General features: G+C 36.7%; 1 protein-coding gene across 7 annotated transcripts in view; it reads left to right on the forward strand.

Moving 5' to 3' along the window:
* bru1 (bruno 1) overlaps positions 1 to 19,419 on the forward strand; it is a 138,435-nt gene that overhangs the window by 39,815 nt on the left and 79,201 nt on the right. For 2 of the 7 annotated variants that reach the window (NM_001273476.1, NM_001273474.1), the window contains exon 1: positions 7,379 to 7,519. The exons of the other annotated variants lie outside the window; for them this stretch is intronic. The gene's annotated coding sequence lies outside the window, so the exon portion shown is untranslated. Of the gene's footprint in view, positions 1 to 7,378; positions 7,520 to 19,419 lie in introns of those variants that run through there. 7 annotated transcript variants of the gene reach the window in all.

Raw genomic sequence — 19,419 nt, forward strand, 5'->3', positions numbered from 1 at the left:
TTGCCTTTTCCCCTGCGTTCCCCCATTTCGGATGGAATATATATACAAACAAGCAAAAGTTTGTAAACAAAAATTGTGTTAAAGGCCAGACTCTCCGCTGGGGGAGGTGGGAAATCGGGGGTCTTGGGTTAGTGGTTTTCCTACGGGTTAAAGCGGCGAGCGGGCAAAGTTTTTACATCATGATGCGGCGATGATATGGCTCTGCGAGTTGGACAGAGATAGGTTGCTATGGCTGCTTTCTGTCCTGCTCCCCCCCCTCTCACCTGATTACCCCAGCATTTCCACATAATGGTTGTAGTTTTTGTTGCGTATTTATTGTCGTCTAGGTTCAACATCGCCACATCCAGCTCCCATACCCAATTCCACTACTCCGCCGCTGGATGATGTTGGTTACATTCCATTTCCACTTCAACTTGCCCCATTCAGGCTGTTCGTTGCGTGCTTTTACCCTTTACGCGGGCATTACAATATTATTAAGCAACTTACTTAATTAGACAAACAGAAAGTCAACTAATTTCTTTTAAAGCCTATAAAGCAGTAATTAATTGTGTTGATTTTAGTTTTAGTTAAAACAACAATTATTGAGAGTATTCAATTGGGGTTTGTTGCTATATATAGAGCAATACTATTTGTTATTTTTTTTTCTTGTTGTTCCTGTTGCCTTTTCGCGGTTAAAGTTGCCGGCATTTGTTCCTCGGCTGGCCACACGGTTCGTTGTCAACGTTTGTGGCTGTTGTCCTTGTTTGTTGTTATCCTTTTTTCCTGTTTGTGGAAATAACAGCCCTCTGCAATGATAGGCAAATATCCTTTAAGATACTTAGGGACCTACTTGTAAGATGTTATCTTACTTAATAACTGTAGGGGTTTATTTTTATATATATTTACTATATGAATGGAACACACTTAAATGTAAGGAATTACCTTTCGCATAACTTTGCTTTCCAGTAGCTGTTAAAATAATAATAATATTTAATGTTATTTTTGTTTTCTTGTTTCATTGTTTACATTTTGATGAGTAAAACTTAATGTTTTGGTCTTTTTTGTACCGTACAATATTTCCCAAACCGTTTCGTTTACTAAATTTCCCTTTACCGTTAAGAAGTCCTGCGCAGGCGTGCTCTTTCGTAGGGGTTAAATTTCTCTTTTAATCTTATAAAATATCCCTTTGATTTTTTCGTTATTTTTTGTTTTTATTTTAAATAGTACTGTCTTAACTTTGCTTTATAATAAACTTAAAATGGAATTATGCACAATACTTGCAATAGTTTTATGAATTGTGTAGCACATTTTACAATATCACCATTCAATGATTTTTCATTATTTATTTCTGTTTGAATTTTGTTGAGCAACATTAATATTGAATAAAAGAAACGTTTTTATAGCACTCGTTCCAAAGCAAACATTTATTTTTAAATTACTAAGCTATTTAGCTAGTATTACACCAATTTGAAATGCGTTAAACTCACGTTATTCAGTTTTCCATTCATTAATTCAATTGACAATTTTCGGAGGGGCCGATGCAGGGCTCAGTCTAACAGGTTGCTATGATGGCAACATGTGGAAGAGAAGAGTTGGCCAGGAGAGCCGAACTCAATGCAAACGAGAGAAAATGTACCAGAGAGAATCGAATTATTTACTCTGGCTTTTAGCACACTCAACGTTTGCCGCCTGTAAACAGAGAGCCAATTCCTGCAGGACCTTCGCCAAAAAGGACCCTGTGTGCGTGTGCGAAATTCAATTTGACAATTGCCGACTCAGCTGCCGAAGCGAAAATCAGTATTTAGTATAAATCGTGCTTTCAAACGGTGCGGATGTCCTGATCAGCGGTGTTATCCTGCGTCGTTCGTCTTGTTCGTCCTGTTCGTCGATTGTCGTTAGCCGTTGTCGTTGGGTACCGTTATCGCGTCCGGACATTTGCGCCAGTGTGTGCCCTTTTAAGTAGGCAACACTTTTGTAAGACTCGAATTTAACTCTGCAATTAACCCAAAAATAAAAAAAAATTAAATACAAAAAGTAAAGAGAATTACCAAGGAGCCCGGCTTCTTTAATTATACATTCGGTCCTTTTTGTCGCATTCGGTTAAGTGTACAATTAGGTGCGCCGTCGAAAATTCAATCAGTCAAAGTGGAAAAGAAATCTATATAAAAAGGGAGTGCGTCTGTGTGTGCAATAAAAAAAAAGAGACAGGCTCAAATGATAACAGTCGTAATCAAAGGCTCTCGGTTGGCCTTTGTCCTTTGTTGATTTACGGCAAGTAAATTCGTTTGCCACTGTGCAGCTTAAAGTGTATTGCAACGCAACACTAAAGTAAGCAATTTAATATGTAGTAGTGTTACATAAAAAAGCTATCATTGGTTTTTTAATTATTTAATGTTGAGTTGATTGCGTTTAAAAGGCGAGCTTTAATTCATGTTAGAAAATGCGTTCAGTTACCATGTTAATAAACCTTTAGTATTTTGTTTAGCGGTCAAGTTAGTTAGTTTGCAGTTTGGGTTGAATGCAGTCAACAATTTTTAAATTTTTCTGAGTATTTTAAATAGTTTTGTTTCAACAAGAAATCTTTTGCAATGTTGAGTTTAATCTCTCATTGCTTTAAAGTGGCATCGCATAGTTGCATTTAGCCGATTGTTACTGTAACTTCCTGCTGTGTGTCAACGTGTTAAATGCAAATGAGTTCTGTGGCTCTGTAGCTGGCTTCTCTCTTGGCTTTTTTGACTGTTAAGCTTTATCAATGGGCAACAACAATTACACATTGTTACGTCTTCAGATTGGGTCTTTCCCACTCTCTTTGCGTTAAAATGTGTGTGCATGTGAGTGTGTTTGCATACCGGAAATGCAAAACTTCAACAACAGCAATGGCAGCCTTCTCCTCCTTTATTCCCTTCCGTTTCCCGTCTCCCTCGCTTTTTCCCACACTTGCATTCCTGCGATGTGTTTGCGCGTCTGTTTTGCAATTGCAATTTCCATTTCCGTTACCGTGGTTGCCAGGCTGTATAAAAAATTCAAAGAAACTGGTTTAAAAGATTTGGAAAACTAAGTAAACAAATTTTTCAGACGGGAAGAGATGATGCCTATGGAAATATAAGTAGTTGTAATAGTATTAAGAGTACAAGAAATTGATTTTATTGGCTATTATCCTTGAAGAAGTCCTTGCTAACAGCTTATATTAGAAACTTTTGTGCAACCAGTCTTTAAAAGAACTTATTATATATATTTTTAAATCAGAAATCGTATTGTGATGATAAATAAATAAAGAAAAAGGTATATTCTTACATTCTGTTTGAAATGCAAGTTTATGTGCAAAGAAATCCCAAAATTAAATTCATATGTTATATTTTGGTTTGTCCTTTTAGGTTTTAAAAACGTATAAATCAAGGACTTTAGTGTTTTTTTTTAAAGCTCCTTTATCTGTGAATCTGAACAATACCTTGCCGTCCCGAAAACAACAACAGCTGAGGCATAATAAATTTATAATTTCATTTCGCCCTTGTATATTTGCTGCTGCCTCAATTACATTACAGTGCTCGCTGCCTTTGTTAAACTCCTCGCAGTGAGCATTGTTTTTGCCATGCCAGTCATTTTTAAGTGCTCTTGGCCGCCGCCATTTTGTGTGTTTGTGTAAATATTTAATTGATTTTTAATATGCGCAATGCATATTTGATAAGTGTTTTGATTTCTTTGGGGCAGCAGATGGCGGCTCCTGGCTGAGAAGAATATTCCACGGGTGTGGTATATATGGTGGCACAGTGGAATCTCGTTTCGTTTTTATGGTCTGCGCATAATTTGTGAGTTTTTGTAATCTGACTGGTACGGAGTTATGCGCCAGTTTATATCAAACTTGAAAATAATTGTGCCATGGAAAACGATGTGAAAATGGTTCATATAATTAAATCTGTTGAAAATTCAGTGTGGAATCCAAGGAATCTTACAGAATATTTCGATTTCAATTCTACAAATAGTTTCTTCTATTGAACACCTAAATAAAAGAAACTCTACTAAATAATTAAATTTCATGTTTAATTGACAAAATCGGGTAAATAACTGCCAGGCAAACATCAAGTCAAATATTGTGCTACGATTTTAATAAAATTTTAAATGTGATATAATGTGGTACAAAACTGTGTTTAACAATCTATTGCATAAATGTTAGGCCGCAAAATTTAAATTGGCAAGTGGTGGCCGCAAGCGGGGAAACAAACAACAGCAGAAATCAACAAAAATGAAAATTCGTTGCCAATCACGTGCCGACGCGGTTGCCTAGCGGAAATAAACGCGGGTGCGTTTTCTTGCTGGCGTTTTTTAACGCGAAGTCTGTCGACAGCAAAAGACTGCGGGAATTTTGGGGGAAAATATAAGGCGAGATAAAAGACAAGACCGGAAAAAGGAAACGTGCTTTTAATTGAAAAACGTGAGAGGGATAAAAAAAATATGTCCCATGGTCCATGTCCTTATAGTTACTTTGCATAAAAATATAATTCCTTTTTATATAAATTGCATTCAGCATTTTATTTTTGTGAATTTTGATTTTTTAAATGTGTAAATGCAAACTCCTAGTATTTTGACCTTAGGCTAAAAATGGTTGAATGGTATTTGCATAAAGTTGTCAGGCATTTGATTTATTGCTTTTAATTAAATGCCTGACATCTGGGAGTGAACATCCTTCTATGAAATACATATCACATATGGATGGCAACAAGAGTTTTCCACTCTGATCGCATTTCAAATTTGTATGCGCCTCAATGCTGTAATCATCAATTTTTAATCAGTATTTTCGAAGGATTAAAGTTAATATACATAATATACTACAACACATCTTGCACATCAATTAAAGTTCTTTATTAAGATTGAGTGTACATAATTAAGCAAATTATGAAATTTGTTAAGGCAACAGTAAGGAAAAGCGCTGCTTCCCAATCAAGTTTTTGGCTTCGGTAGACCACCGGAGCTGCCACAAAGGAATTTCCATTCTCTGTGTCATGCGATCTGGTTGTTGTGCCTCCCATTTTTCTGGCTCACCTTAACAAGAGCCTCATAATCGCATCAGGAATTTTCTTGTTAAGCGCCAGGGAAAAGAAGAAAAATAATATACAAAAAAAAAAAAAACACATTTTCGCAACTTTAGCGGGCGTCGCGTCGCCGCAGAAAAAGTCAACAGAGGTGGGGTTGGCGGTATGAGGGATTGGAGTCCTTTGTGAACGGGGATCGAGGTCCTTTGCCTTTTCCCCTGCGTTCCCCCATTTCGGATGGAATATATATACAAACAAGCAAAAGTTTGTAAACAAAAATTGTGTTAAAGGCCAGACTCTCCGCTGGGGGAGGTGGGAAATCGGGGGTCTTGGGTTAGTGGTTTTCCTACGGGTTAAAGCGGCGAGCGGGCAAAGTTTTTACATCATGATGCGGCGATGATATGGCTCTGCGAGTTGGACAGAGATAGGTTGCTATGGCTGCTTTCTGTCCTGCTCCCCCCCCTCTCACCTGATTACCCCAGCATTTCCACATAATGGTTGTAGTTTTTGTTGCGTATTTATTGTCGTCTAGGTTCAACATCGCCACATCCAGCTCCCATACCCAATTCCACTACTCCGCCGCTGGATGATGTTGGTTACATTCCATTTCCACTTCAACTTGCCCCATTCAGGCTGTTCGTTGCGTGCTTTTACCCTTTACGCGGGCATTACAATATTATTAAGCAACTTACTTAATTAGACAAACAGAAAGTCAACTAATTTCTTTTAAAGCCTATAAAGCAGTAATTAATTGTGTTGATTTTAGTTTTAGTTAAAACAACAATTATTGAGAGTATTCAATTGGGGTTTGTTGCTATATATAGAGCAATACTATTTGTTATTTTTTTTTCTTGTTGTTCCTGTTGCCTTTTCGCGGTTAAAGTTGCCGGCATTTGTTCCTCGGCTGGCCACACGGTTCGTTGTCAACGTTTGTGGCTGTTGTCCTTGTTTGTTGTTATCCTTTTTTCCTGTTTGTGGAAATAACAGCCCTCTGCAATGATAGGCAAATATCCTTTAAGATACTTAGGGACCTACTTGTAAGATGTTATCTTACTTAATAACTGTAGGGGTTTATTTTTATATATATTTACTATATGAATGGAACACACTTAAATGTAAGGAATTACCTTTCGCATAACTTTGCTTTCCAGTAGCTGTTAAAATAATAATAATATTTAATGTTATTTTTGTTTTCTTGTTTCATTGTTTACATTTTGATGAGTAAAACTTAATGTTTTGGTCTTTTTTGTACCGTACAATATTTCCCAAACCGTTTCGTTTACTAAATTTCCCTTTACCGTTAAGAAGTCCTGCGCAGGCGTGCTCTTTCGTAGGGGTTAAATTTCTCTTTTAATCTTATAAAATATCCCTTTGATTTTTTCGTTATTTTTTGTTTTTATTTTAAATAGTACTGTCTTAACTTTGCTTTATAATAAACTTAAAATGGAATTATGCACAATACTTGCAATAGTTTTATGAATTGTGTAGCACATTTTACAATATCACCATTCAATGATTTTTCATTATTTATTTCTGTTTGAATTTTGTTGAGCAACATTAATATTGAATAAAAGAAACGTTTTTATAGCACTCGTTCCAAAGCAAACATTTATTTTTAAATTACTAAGCTATTTAGCTAGTATTACACCAATTTGAAATGCGTTAAACTCACGTTATTCAGTTTTCCATTCATTAATTCAATTGACAATTTTCGGAGGGGCCGATGCAGGGCTCAGTCTAACAGGTTGCTATGATGGCAACATGTGGAAGAGAAGAGTTGGCCAGGAGAGCCGAACTCAATGCAAACGAGAGAAAATGTACCAGAGAGAATCGAATTATTTACTCTGGCTTTTAGCACACTCAACGTTTGCCGCCTGTAAACAGAGAGCCAATTCCTGCAGGACCTTCGCCAAAAAGGACCCTGTGTGCGTGTGCGAAATTCAATTTGACAATTGCCGACTCAGCTGCCGAAGCGAAAATCAGTATTTAGTATAAATCGTGCTTTCAAACGGTGCGGATGTCCTGATCAGCGGTGTTATCCTGCGTCGTTCGTCTTGTTCGTCCTGTTCGTCGATTGTCGTTAGCCGTTGTCGTTGGGTACCGTTATCGCGTCCGGACATTTGCGCCAGTGTGTGCCCTTTTAAGTAGGCAACACTTTTGTAAGACTCGAATTTAACTCTGCAATTAACCCAAAAATAAAAAAAAATTAAATACAAAAAGTAAAGAGAATTACCAAGGAGCCCGGCTTCTTTAATTATACATTCGGTCCTTTTTGTCGCATTCGGTTAAGTGTACAATTAGGTGCGCCGTCGAAAATTCAATCAGTCAAAGTGGAAAAGAAATCTATATAAAAAGGGAGTGCGTCTGTGTGTGCAATAAAAAAAAAGAGACAGGCTCAAATGATAACAGTCGTAATCAAAGGCTCTCGGTTGGCCTTTGTCCTTTGTTGATTTACGGCAAGTAAATTCGTTTGCCACTGTGCAGCTTAAAGTGTATTGCAACGCAACACTAAAGTAAGCAATTTAATATGTAGTAGTGTTACATAAAAAAGCTATCATTGGTTTTTTAATTATTTAATGTTGAGTTGATTGCGTTTAAAAGGCGAGCTTTAATTCATGTTAGAAAATGCGTTCAGTTACCATGTTAATAAACCTTTAGTATTTTGTTTAGCGGTCAAGTTAGTTAGTTTGCAGTTTGGGTTGAATGCAGTCAACAATTTTTAAATTTTTCTGAGTATTTTAAATAGTTTTGTTTCAACAAGAAATCTTTTGCAATGTTGAGTTTAATCTCTCATTGCTTTAAAGTGGCATCGCATAGTTGCATTTAGCCGATTGTTACTGTAACTTCCTGCTGTGTGTCAACGTGTTAAATGCAAATGAGTTCTGTGGCTCTGTAGCTGGCTTCTCTCTTGGCTTTTTTGACTGTTAAGCTTTATCAATGGGCAACAACAATTACACATTGTTACGTCTTCAGATTGGGTCTTTCCCACTCTCTTTGCGTTAAAATGTGTGTGCATGTGAGTGTGTTTGCATACCGGAAATGCAAAACTTCAACAACAGCAATGGCAGCCTTCTCCTCCTTTATTCCCTTCCGTTTCCCGTCTCCCTCGCTTTTTCCCACACTTGCATTCCTGCGATGTGTTTGCGCGTCTGTTTTGCAATTGCAATTTCCATTTCCGTTACCGTGGTTGCCAGGCTGTATAAAAAATTCAAAGAAACTGGTTTAAAAGATTTGGAAAACTAAGTAAACAAATTTTTCAGACGGGAAGAGATGATGCCTATGGAAATATAAGTAGTTGTAATAGTATTAAGAGTACAAGAAATTGATTTTATTGGCTATTATCCTTGAAGAAGTCCTTGCTAACAGCTTATATTAGAAACTTTTGTGCAACCAGTCTTTAAAAGAACTTATTATATATATTTTTAAATCAGAAATCGTATTGTGATGATAAATAAATAAAGAAAAAGGTATATTCTTACATTCTGTTTGAAATGCAAGTTTATGTGCAAAGAAATCCCAAAATTAAATTCATATGTTATATTTTGGTTTGTCCTTTTAGGTTTTAAAAACGTATAAATCAAGGACTTTAGTGTTTTTTTTTAAAGCTCCTTTATCTGTGAATCTGAACAATACCTTGCCGTCCCGAAAACAACAACAGCTGAGGCATAATAAATTTATAATTTCATTTCGCCCTTGTATATTTGCTGCTGCCTCAATTACATTACAGTGCTCGCTGCCTTTGTTAAACTCCTCGCAGTGAGCATTGTTTTTGCCATGCCAGTCATTTTTAAGTGCTCTTGGCCGCCGCCATTTTGTGTGTTTGTGTAAATATTTAATTGATTTTTAATATGCGCAATGCATATTTGATAAGTGTTTTGATTTCTTTGGGGCAGCAGATGGCGGCTCCTGGCTGAGAAGAATATTCCACGGGTGTGGTATATATGGTGGCACAGTGGAATCTCGTTTCGTTTTTATGGTCTGCGCATAATTTGTGAGTTTTTGTAATCTGACTGGTACGGAGTTATGCGCCAGTTTATATCAAACTTGAAAATAATTGTGCCATGGAAAACGATGTGAAAATGGTTCATATAATTAAATCTGTTGAAAATTCAGTGTGGAATCCAAGGAATCTTACAGAATATTTCGATTTCAATTCTACAAATAGTTTCTTCTATTGAACACCTAAATAAAAGAAACTCTACTAAATAATTAAATTTCATGTTTAATTGACAAAATCGGGTAAATAACTGCCAGGCAAACATCAAGTCAAATATTGTGCTACGATTTTAATAAAATTTTAAATGTGATATAATGTGGTACAAAACTGTGTTTAACAATCTATTGCATAAATGTTAGGCCGCAAAATTTAAATTGGCAAGTGGTGGCCGCAAGCGGGGAAACAAACAACAGCAGAAATCAACAAAAATGAAAATTCGTTGCCAATCACGTGCCGACGCGGTTGCCTAGCGGAAATAAACGCGGGTGCGTTTTCTTGCTGGCGTTTTTTAACGCGAAGTCTGTCGACAGCAAAAGACTGCGGGAATTTTGGGGGAAAATATAAGGCGAGATAAAAGACAAGACCGGAAAAAGGAAACGTGCTTTTAATTGAAAAACGTGAGAGGGATAAAAAAAATATGTCCCATGGTCCATGTCCTTATAGTTACTTTGCATAAAAATATAATTCCTTTTTATATAAATTGCATTCAGCATTTTATTTTTGTGAATTTTGATTTTTTAAATGTGTAAATGCAAACTCCTAGTATTTTGACCTTAGGCTAAAAATGGTTGAATGGTATTTGCATAAAGTTGTCAGGCATTTGATTTATTGCTTTTAATTAAATGCCTGACATCTGGGACTGATTTTAAATTCTAAGGTGGAGATGAGTGCGTGATGCTATGAGTTAGGGTAGAAAAGAATGGGTATTTTCTGATTTAAGGGGTGTACCTTTTGTCTAATTTTAAAGCATTTCAGTATATTTCTATATCGATAAAACGATTGCCTTCTTTTTGTTACCACAGAATATATATCTTACTATCTTAAAACCTAAATTATGAGCATCATTTATATGCTTCCGCTGCCAAATGGCCACCAAGTTCCAGCTAAAAAGTTGGTGCCAGTTCAGTGACCTGCCTTGAATGCCTTTCCCGAATTAATTTTCCTCCCACAACAAATACCGAAGCTCTTTGTGAAAATCTTGTTTACAGAGGAGCGAGACAAACCACAAGTTTCAACTTACATTTGCCCATAATTATGCAATTACGTAACCATTTAAATAGAACATCGGACGGATTCAAAGTGAAATGAAATACGCAGACGGAAAAGCGGAAAAAAGGGAAATGAGCCAGAGGGAGACAGACTGCCTTTGACGTGACTTGACTGTTGCGTTGCCAGTCTCCTGCGGTTGCACTGGTGAAAGGGAGAGGGACGAACGCTGCCAGACTAGCACCGTCTCCCTTCCAGAAGGACCCAAGCGTACTGCGTACGTAACTAATTTGTATTGGTGTGAGCCAGAAACAAACCACACACATTCAAAAAGAAAATTCAACAGAGAGCTAAAAGAAGAGCAGGGAAAACTCTATAATCCATTGTACAAATATTCACAAAAGAGAAAGCAATATCATTCATTTGTTTTATTTGCATGGCAAGCAAAGGTTATTTATAAATTATATCCTTCAAAGCAAATATTTGATTAGATTTGATTAATATTAAAAAACTGAATCATTTATGTTGTTATATTAATTAGGAGTTATGTATTTCTTATATACATATGCACTCTAACTGAACTGTATTCCGAATAATGAATTCTTTTGTGCGAAATTGGCTAGAAAAGAAGACTTAAGAGCTGAATTGAACATAACTCAAACCACTCCTTCGTTTTAGTCATTTGGATTCAATCGGTTTTGTTTACGTCGTTTCAGCAGTCAATCAATATCCTGCTCCATCTGCTGTCCTATTCTCCGCCGCTCCGCCATTCCATTTCATTCCGCTCCCCCTCCCCCCGGCCCGTGCTGCGTTGTTCAAGTATCTGTTTAGTAGTGCGCTTAACTTGACTTCCGTTTCCGCTTTGAACGGCTTCCGTTGAGCGTTATTATCTAACTAACTAGTGGCACTCGTGCGCGTAACGTTCTTTATGTGAGCGTATCTGTAGCTGTATCTGAATACACCCTCCTCGCTTGTATCTTTGCATCTGGTCTGCGGATCGCAAGTCTCTGCCAGCCACTCTCGTCGCCAACGACGTCAGTGTTTGAAAAATTTAATTACAAACTCTCTGAGGCATTATTAGAGAGATAACAGGATAATAACGATGGGCAAGGACGTCGTCGGTCGGCAGCTGTGCTCCACTTCTTTTTTTTTTTTTTTATTTCCTCCATCCTTGCTCTTACCATCGCCCATCCTTTTTGTAGGCCTTCGTCCTTCCCACTCTCCATACTCCTTGGCATGGAAATTTTGTTTACTTTTCCTTCCGTCTGCCTTTCAATTAGTTGTTGCGACTAGACTAGACTGCACGTGACAAGCCTTTGCGCATTTGTCCCATTAAAAGTGAACGACACGGATTTTCAATATCGCCACAAACTTTAATTAAATACACTGTTTTTATTTTATTATGCAGTTTTTATTGCCAGCTGCATTAATTATGAATTTAAATGTTAAAATATGCCACTGCTTGTGGGTCATCAAGTATGCTTTTAATTGGCAATCATATTTCAATTAATTGCTTATCAAAAAAAGAAAAAAATCTTCAACACCAAAAACAATATAAATATTGCAATGCGATGTGTTTAAAGTATTTTATGGGAAAATTTATAGTTTTAATTACTAGCAGCGGGGGGAGTAAGGAAAATGACAGCAAACTGGGATATACAATTTCATGCTTGTTAACAAAATAGGGAAACAATTCTAAACGATTATTTAATATTTTGTTTAGAACTAGTATCATAGTATGGTAAAAATAGTTTGCAATCTTTTTACATATACTTATGGCTCTTTTTTATAGAGTATGCTTATTATTTTAAACCAACTGTGCATACAGCGCTTTATAAAAACATCAGCCACACATTAAATGCTAACATCAATATGAATTGACTTGGCCTGCATTAAGTATACGCACCGTGAACCCTTAATCCATTCGCAACAATTAAGAGCTTTATTTGGCTCGCTGTGAAAAAGTATGCCACGTACAGAGTTCAGCAGTTATTTATTTATTTTTTTTTTTTTACCACGTTTTATTCTTTACTAATTGCCCCCATTTTCCCCAGTAAAAAGTTAAACAAAAAATATGGTTTTCTATAAAAATTAATTCGCTTGTAAAATATTTTTTTTGTTTGCCGTCAATAATTGAATCGAAAGCGAAAGGCAGAGAGAGGGAATTCGTTTCAATTTATAGTTAATTAATAAATGGCAATGAATAAACGCTCACCCAATGCAAATGAAAACATTTTTATTCAACTTTTGTGCACATTCGAGGCTAAGCCTGTAAATTGTTTAACAATAAGCGAAACAAAAGCAATCGGTTGTAACAGCTGCCGAAACGCTGAATTCAGGTTAAGCTCTTGTTATGAAAATAAAATAAGTCCGTAACTACACTGCGTTGAAAGTTAACAAGAAAATATTTTTTTCAGCCATCCGTGAGGCTGAATATCAATTAAATTTAAAATACCAACAATATATGGAGTGGGTGCTACTAGATAAAAATTAAGCAATCAACTTAGCTGTTCAAGTACATCTAGATACATATACAATACAATTAACTTTATAATCCGCACCAATCTTGGCAAGCTAAGCTAAAATAAAATCCAGTCAATTTTCCTTGTCCTAAAATAAAATATGTAAAAAGGTATACCAATGAAAACAAAAACTCCCCAAGAATTCCCAGACACAAAAGACAAAGAAAAACAAAATGAGAACAAGACGAGGCACTCTTCCACTAATTGTTTAAGTATTAGCTAAACTTCGTGGCATTAAGTCAACTCAGTGGCATGGTAGAAATTTAATTAAAAAAGTTATTTCGGGGCATATTTAAAAATTAATTTCGCCAGCCAATGGAAAAGCACATCGTGTGCTATGGAAACGGTTTGACCAGCTGGCACAAATGAATGGCGGCAGAGGGAAAATTGGACTGAAAACTGGACTCGACAGTAAACAAATTAGCTCCAGTTCGCAGGCATAAAGGAAATGTATTGAATATGTGCCAACGTCAGCTGACGCCACTCCAACAACAGCAAACGAACAACAAAAGACGCAGGAAACTCAACCGCAATGCAAAGCGTAAAAAATGCAGTGAAAATAGCCAGTAAATTGTGCAACATCTGAGCCAAATAAATAACCGTAACAGCAATGTGGGCTTAAAACGCGGCTTAACTTTATTTACTGATGTTTAAAAAAAAATTAAGATTATTTCATACAAAATTAAATAAATCTCTCATTCTGTTAATTGATGGGTTTTTTTTCATCCACCATATGGTGCGTATACGTAATATTAACAGGAAAATATTAAAGTCTACTTTTTGGGGCTATTATTGTTTTAGTTCTACAGATTTTTGAGCTATCCCACATAAATAAATAAAACATTCACATACAGCTTAATAATTTTCGGTATTCCTAACCTTTTTAAATTCCTTGCATAGAACATTTTAAGTACCATTTTCTAAGTGATTTATTGCTACCCTTAAGGCAAAGACCTTCTAGTTACTATGACTCTAAAATCATTTTGATCCCAATTTTTTATACGCATTAACATGCCTCTACTCGCATTCCTTCCCCTTTTTATGTGTGTGTGCGGCCAATTAAACCCGACCATATAAATAAAAATAAACAATTTCTGCAAACAAAATGAGGAAAGCAAAAGAAGGAGCTCACAAAATTTGAACATAAAATGAGCAATTTCCATGAAATTGTTAAGAAAAATGTGGCAAACATTTATTGCTGAAGGAAAAGAGGAGAATGCAGAGAGCATATGGAACATAATTTAGAGGCGGAAAACAAGGAGAGAGACATCATTTAAGTGCCGCCTTTTGTTATGCACAGAGAAAAAAAAATTCGTGAAATATATTATATCCCCTTCCATTCAACTTTGCACTCGGAAACAAGAGTAAACACATGTCTGCTGAAAAGCATCGAATAACAAAAAAAAAAAAAAGAACACACTCACAAAAGGCCACTAAAATATTATATCTAATAAACCAAAGGAAAAAAAGTTTGGGGGCGAGAACCGAGATGAGAGATACATAAAAGAGGGAACAATAACAAAAGACATCAATCATAAGTCAGTGGGCACACGTCCACATAATCTTTCTCCCTCAACTTTTCCGTGTTTATGTATATTTCTAGAGGGGCAGTGAAAAATTATACTCAGCCAAATGCCCATTGACATTGAAGTCTGTGTGTATTTTAGCCAGGGTAACATCTTCTTTTCCACCTCTGAATCTCTTCAATCTCAGCTTGTTTCCCCTGGCGGCATATGTTCATTAAATTTATTAAATTACGGACACACGCAACATTCGACATATGTTTGCTATATATATCCTCCATATCCTCCATATGGTCATGGCAGATGTTCAGACATCGGGAGCATTTAATAAAGACATGAGTGGGGGGACACATGGCGAGTGCTGTGGCTAAAGATGCTCTCGCTAATTGGGCTGGGTGGGAATTGGGTGAGCAAATTGCCCCTAACTAGACTTTATTAAATTGGTGCAGAGAATTGTATGAAGAGTAAAAACTAAAAGCAAACAAGATTTTCCACTGGCGGGGAAGAATGCTTAATGAAGTTTAAAAGCCAAACAAGTTGGCATAATCTAGCGAGCACTGTAAATTTAGCACACTATACCACATCAGTTCTATCTTTAAGATACGCAATAGTAGTTCTCGAAATGCCTACAAATGTTGCTTAATTTCTTAGTACCATAAACTAATCATTTTACCAATACAATATTCCCAATATAAAATCACACTTAATTGTCAATACTTTCAAAATAAATGTCTTCTTGGCCATAAAGTCAAACCTGAACGTAAAAACAACACCGGATATCTAATCTCTATCTCTGTCCGACGGCTGTGGGAGGCATAAAAATGTCCTTGACATAAAGATGTTAGCGGGACATCTTGCTCTGGCTTTTTGAACAGCTATCTTTGCGCTCAGGAGACTTTATTAAGACATTTCACGCTGAACTTTATATATACATAAATATATAAAAGTAGAGAAGCAACAACGAGTCGCGTCTACTGGCGGCAATAAAGACAAGCCAAGCCAAAACGCAGCTGAGTTTCATGCAGAAATTGTGAGATTTATGACAGAGAGTATATGTATATGTATGTATGCATGTATAACCACCCACTTGCCAGCCGAACCACCCATGGTTTTTCCATAAAACGAAGAGCGAGAGGAAAAGAGAAGCGGAGCGACAAGGTGACTGCCGCAAGTGCGGTTTAACTGCCAAGCCAGATCCACAGAACCCAGAATTCAGATCCCAGAATCCAGTCCCCGTAACCAGAGCAAACAAAAAACATTTGCCGACTTTTGGGCGTCTGGCGCGGTACAACATCGGCTGGTGTTTGTTTGTGCCGGTCCATAATTGGGCCAAGTTCCCAGGGCTTTATGCGAAAATTCTGTGAAAATTCTGCAAGTGAAATCACTGGAAATGTTTCAATTTGATGGTGTAAAAGTGAAAGCAGCTGCCTGACTCGATTTGGCGTTAAAGAAAAATTCAAGAAATAATCAAACTTAAAGATAATATTATAATACTTATGATACCAGCTTTTCCTTGAATAGTAAAAATGCAGTCCTATACAATTTCTAACTTGATTGCAACCGCGTCAACTAAGTAAAAAAAAAAAAAACGCAAAAAGTACTTTTAAATTTCCTACACAATTTCCTCAATTAAAAATGGATGGAATTTTGAATACCAAAACCCTCATATCCTTTTCACGCATTGTTTTAAAAATCGATATGTATATTGCCCGGCCCCTTTTTCCCTCCAAACAAATTGTTTCACGTCGTCCTGCAAAAATAGTAAAAACTGCCTGAAAACCAAACAAACGTTCACCACTTCCGTCGAGCATTTCGAAATGAGCATTTCTGACAGCGAGCGAATTATTTGTAAAAAAAAGTGTGTATAGAATATTCTACCATAAATTAAATTCATTTGGTAAAATGCATAAAACATAAATCAAACCTGAGATAGAAGAGTGCAAGTGGTGCGTACTGGAAAGCCTAAACAATGCCTGTCTGTCTGTCAAATGCACTCAGCGCTCGGCGCCGACAAAAATTTAAATGCTCAAAAATATATAGGAAATTAATAAAATATTTAAATATGGCAAAGTGAGATGGCACGACGAGGCAAATAAAACAACAGCAGCACAATACAATTTTAGCCAACAATTATAAGCATATTAAACTATTAGGATTTGCATTAGTGTGCGTAACGGGGCGTGGCGTGCGTGTGTGTATTTGTGCTGTTTTAGTGGGGTTAAAAATCTGGTGCAACTTTATTATGTGAGCGCAAAATTTGCATATCAAAGCTGCTAATAGAGAGACACGGGCAGGGCCAAACAAATGAGTGTGTGTGTGTAAATTCAGAGACACGCACACATGCCAGCATTCGGCGTGTCTGTGTGAGTTCATTGTAATGCGTCCTGAACTGTGCGTGTGTCTGTGCCATAAATGTGTTATTTATGAGCCATATTAACAAGCGACAAACGACGGCGACGTCGGCAACGACAACATAACTCATACGCACTGTGTTCTGGAGCACATTTATTGTATTCAATTATTGATGTAGTTCAGTTTAGCAAGTGGAGCTTTTGGGCCTGGCCCCAGCTTTAATCTCTCGATTGTTGCTATATAAATTTTGCATATTTTGCAGATAGCTATTAAAGTCTTTGAGTTGGACATGGCTTCGTGAAATATTTACGAAAATAAATAGGAAACTAATAATAAATGCCAAATGAAAATGAAATGAATGCACACGGAATCAGTAAAACTTGAATTCCACTTAATTATTCAACTTACCTAAGGAATTAAATATGATATTTTTAATGGTCCACTTAGTTACATTACATTAACTTACCATTAAATCGCTGCAAATCAGCGTAAAATCTTTAAAACCTGTTTTGCACAACAAATCTACGCAATTTCGCAAACCTAATTCAATTTCACGTTGAAAACCCTTTTTAAATCGTTTCCACAAAGGAGGGGAAAATTGCTGATAATATATTTTGTTTGCAGACAGACAGAAAGGTGAGTCACAGATACAGATATTCACGGAAAGAGAAAGGTCCTGCGACTGGTCAAAGTCACACAGGACACCTGCAGATTGTGTGTAAAACAAAGCGCACAACCCTTTTTGATAACAAAAATCGAGAAGGGACACAAAACACCACGCAGGCAAAAAGGATTTTAAATGTTTATTATTTTTTTCCTCAGGCCAATCCCTTTTGGTCTTTTTGCCTGATTTCGGCCACATTGTCTATTACACACGAATTAACATGAAGCCGGAAAATAAACAAACGGCGTAGCTGGGCAGGGGAATCCCCACCATAAGCTATATAGCCCCATTCAATCCGTATCTGTATCTGGTGCATCCACTCCGTGAATATATCCTCCACAAAATGTCAACAGCTTTGTGTGCTTCCCGCACCTATTCCCCCTCATACGATATCTTTCGTTTCTATTTTTATTTGTCGTCTGTTTTCTTTATACCGGTTTTTGGCGCATTTTAGTTTGTTTTTGTGTACTTTATGTGCGAATGTTGCACCCAATATTTATTTGACAAAAACCTATGGCGGCGCAGAACCGATAAGCACACCAGATGCACACATATCGAGTGAAAGATTTAAATGCGGCTCTGTAAATCGAATACTGGTGAAAACCTGTGTGCTTTTGTGTAGGATATTTGCAGAATTTTTCATTTCGCTTAGAAATATGAGGGAAGAAGAATTATATCGCAGACCGTTGGTTTTCTGGCAGGTGGTTTTAAATTTTTATCTATTTTTAAGTTTCATACATGGTACTGACAGTTTTCTTGATAGTTTTTAAATTAGCGTACTTCATATGCTTTCATATTTCGAAACGAAAATATCCTTCGCTTACATTTCTGACCATGCAATGGTCTGTCAACTGTTTTTAATACATCACAATTCAGCCAGAAATGGCTAACGAACTGCATGACAATGTCAAATTTGGAAAGCAACAAACAATAAATTTTCACGAAAATTGACAACATCAAATTGATGGGTCGCAACAATATTTGAAGGGACACACACACACACACACATACGGACAGTGAGCGGATGGTAAACAAACGAACCCAGTTGAAGATAAGGATAATAAAAAAAAGGAAACTGAAGCGGCAACGGGAGCATCGCGTGTCAGGAAAGATTATGATAGGATATATTATACAACAGGAGCAAACAACAACAAGAGCAGGAAGTCGGGCAAACAGAATCGAACGTCGCACAATTTGAGTGACATGTCAGCACAGAGCGGCAAAAAGTGAAAAAAAAAAAAAATGCCCATTGCATCGAAAAAATATATATTTATTTATATACATTTTTATCAACAGCGACAATACAATATTGTCAAAGTTTATTGCATTTATCAATGTATGAAACGCATGCATATACTTCTTTTTTTTTTTTTGGCCCCGCACTCTTGGGAGTCGGGAAACTCTGCGAGTAATTAGTTCAGTTCAGTTGAGGAATTTTCCGAAGCGAAGCGAAAGCCAGACAAGTGTCCTTTATGAGACCCATGCCCTCAATGTCTGGCTTCTGGTTTTACCAGCAACCAGGATGCAAATCACTGTGGGGCAATTAAATAGAAAACCCAAGTCGTCTAGCCGTGCAAAATTGTTATTGGTCTCCTTTCGCCTAATTTGTTATTTACAGCACTTTGCATGTCAGATTTAATGCGTTTGCCTAAAAGGTTTATTCGAAAGTATAGAATTCCAGTTAAATCAAGTAGCTGCTTAAAAATAAAGCATTTCTTATTATTCATTACCTCGAGACCAGCAACTGCAATACGTTTAATTATGGCGCGTAAAAAAAGCGTAGGCTATTTAAAAATACTCTGTCAACTAATTAAGGCTGACGCAATCTGGGGATAAGAACCCAAAGTCGACCATTTTTTCGTTAACTTGTTTTATTTTTCCACCCCGACCAAAAATTCTCAACGGCGCGCGAGGCTTCACATAAAAATCAAGGGAATTGGCTCATGTTACGCTTTAATTAGTATTTAATTACTCAATAATGCAAACCACGCGTCGTATGAGCAATATCATTCATTTCGGTGGCTGGAGGAGCGGGAAAATGGAGAGAGGAAAGCCGTATAAATTAATAAAACATCAACGGGAGGCCATTAATTTGATTTCGTACAAATATTTTTTGCGTGAGCGAACATTTGGTCAGAAGTTAAACGAT

The sequence above is a fragment of the Drosophila melanogaster genome, chromosome 2L, assembly GCF_000001215.4.
Source record: "Drosophila melanogaster chromosome 2L".
NCBI lineage: Eukaryota > Metazoa > Arthropoda > Insecta > Diptera > Drosophilidae > Drosophila > Drosophila melanogaster.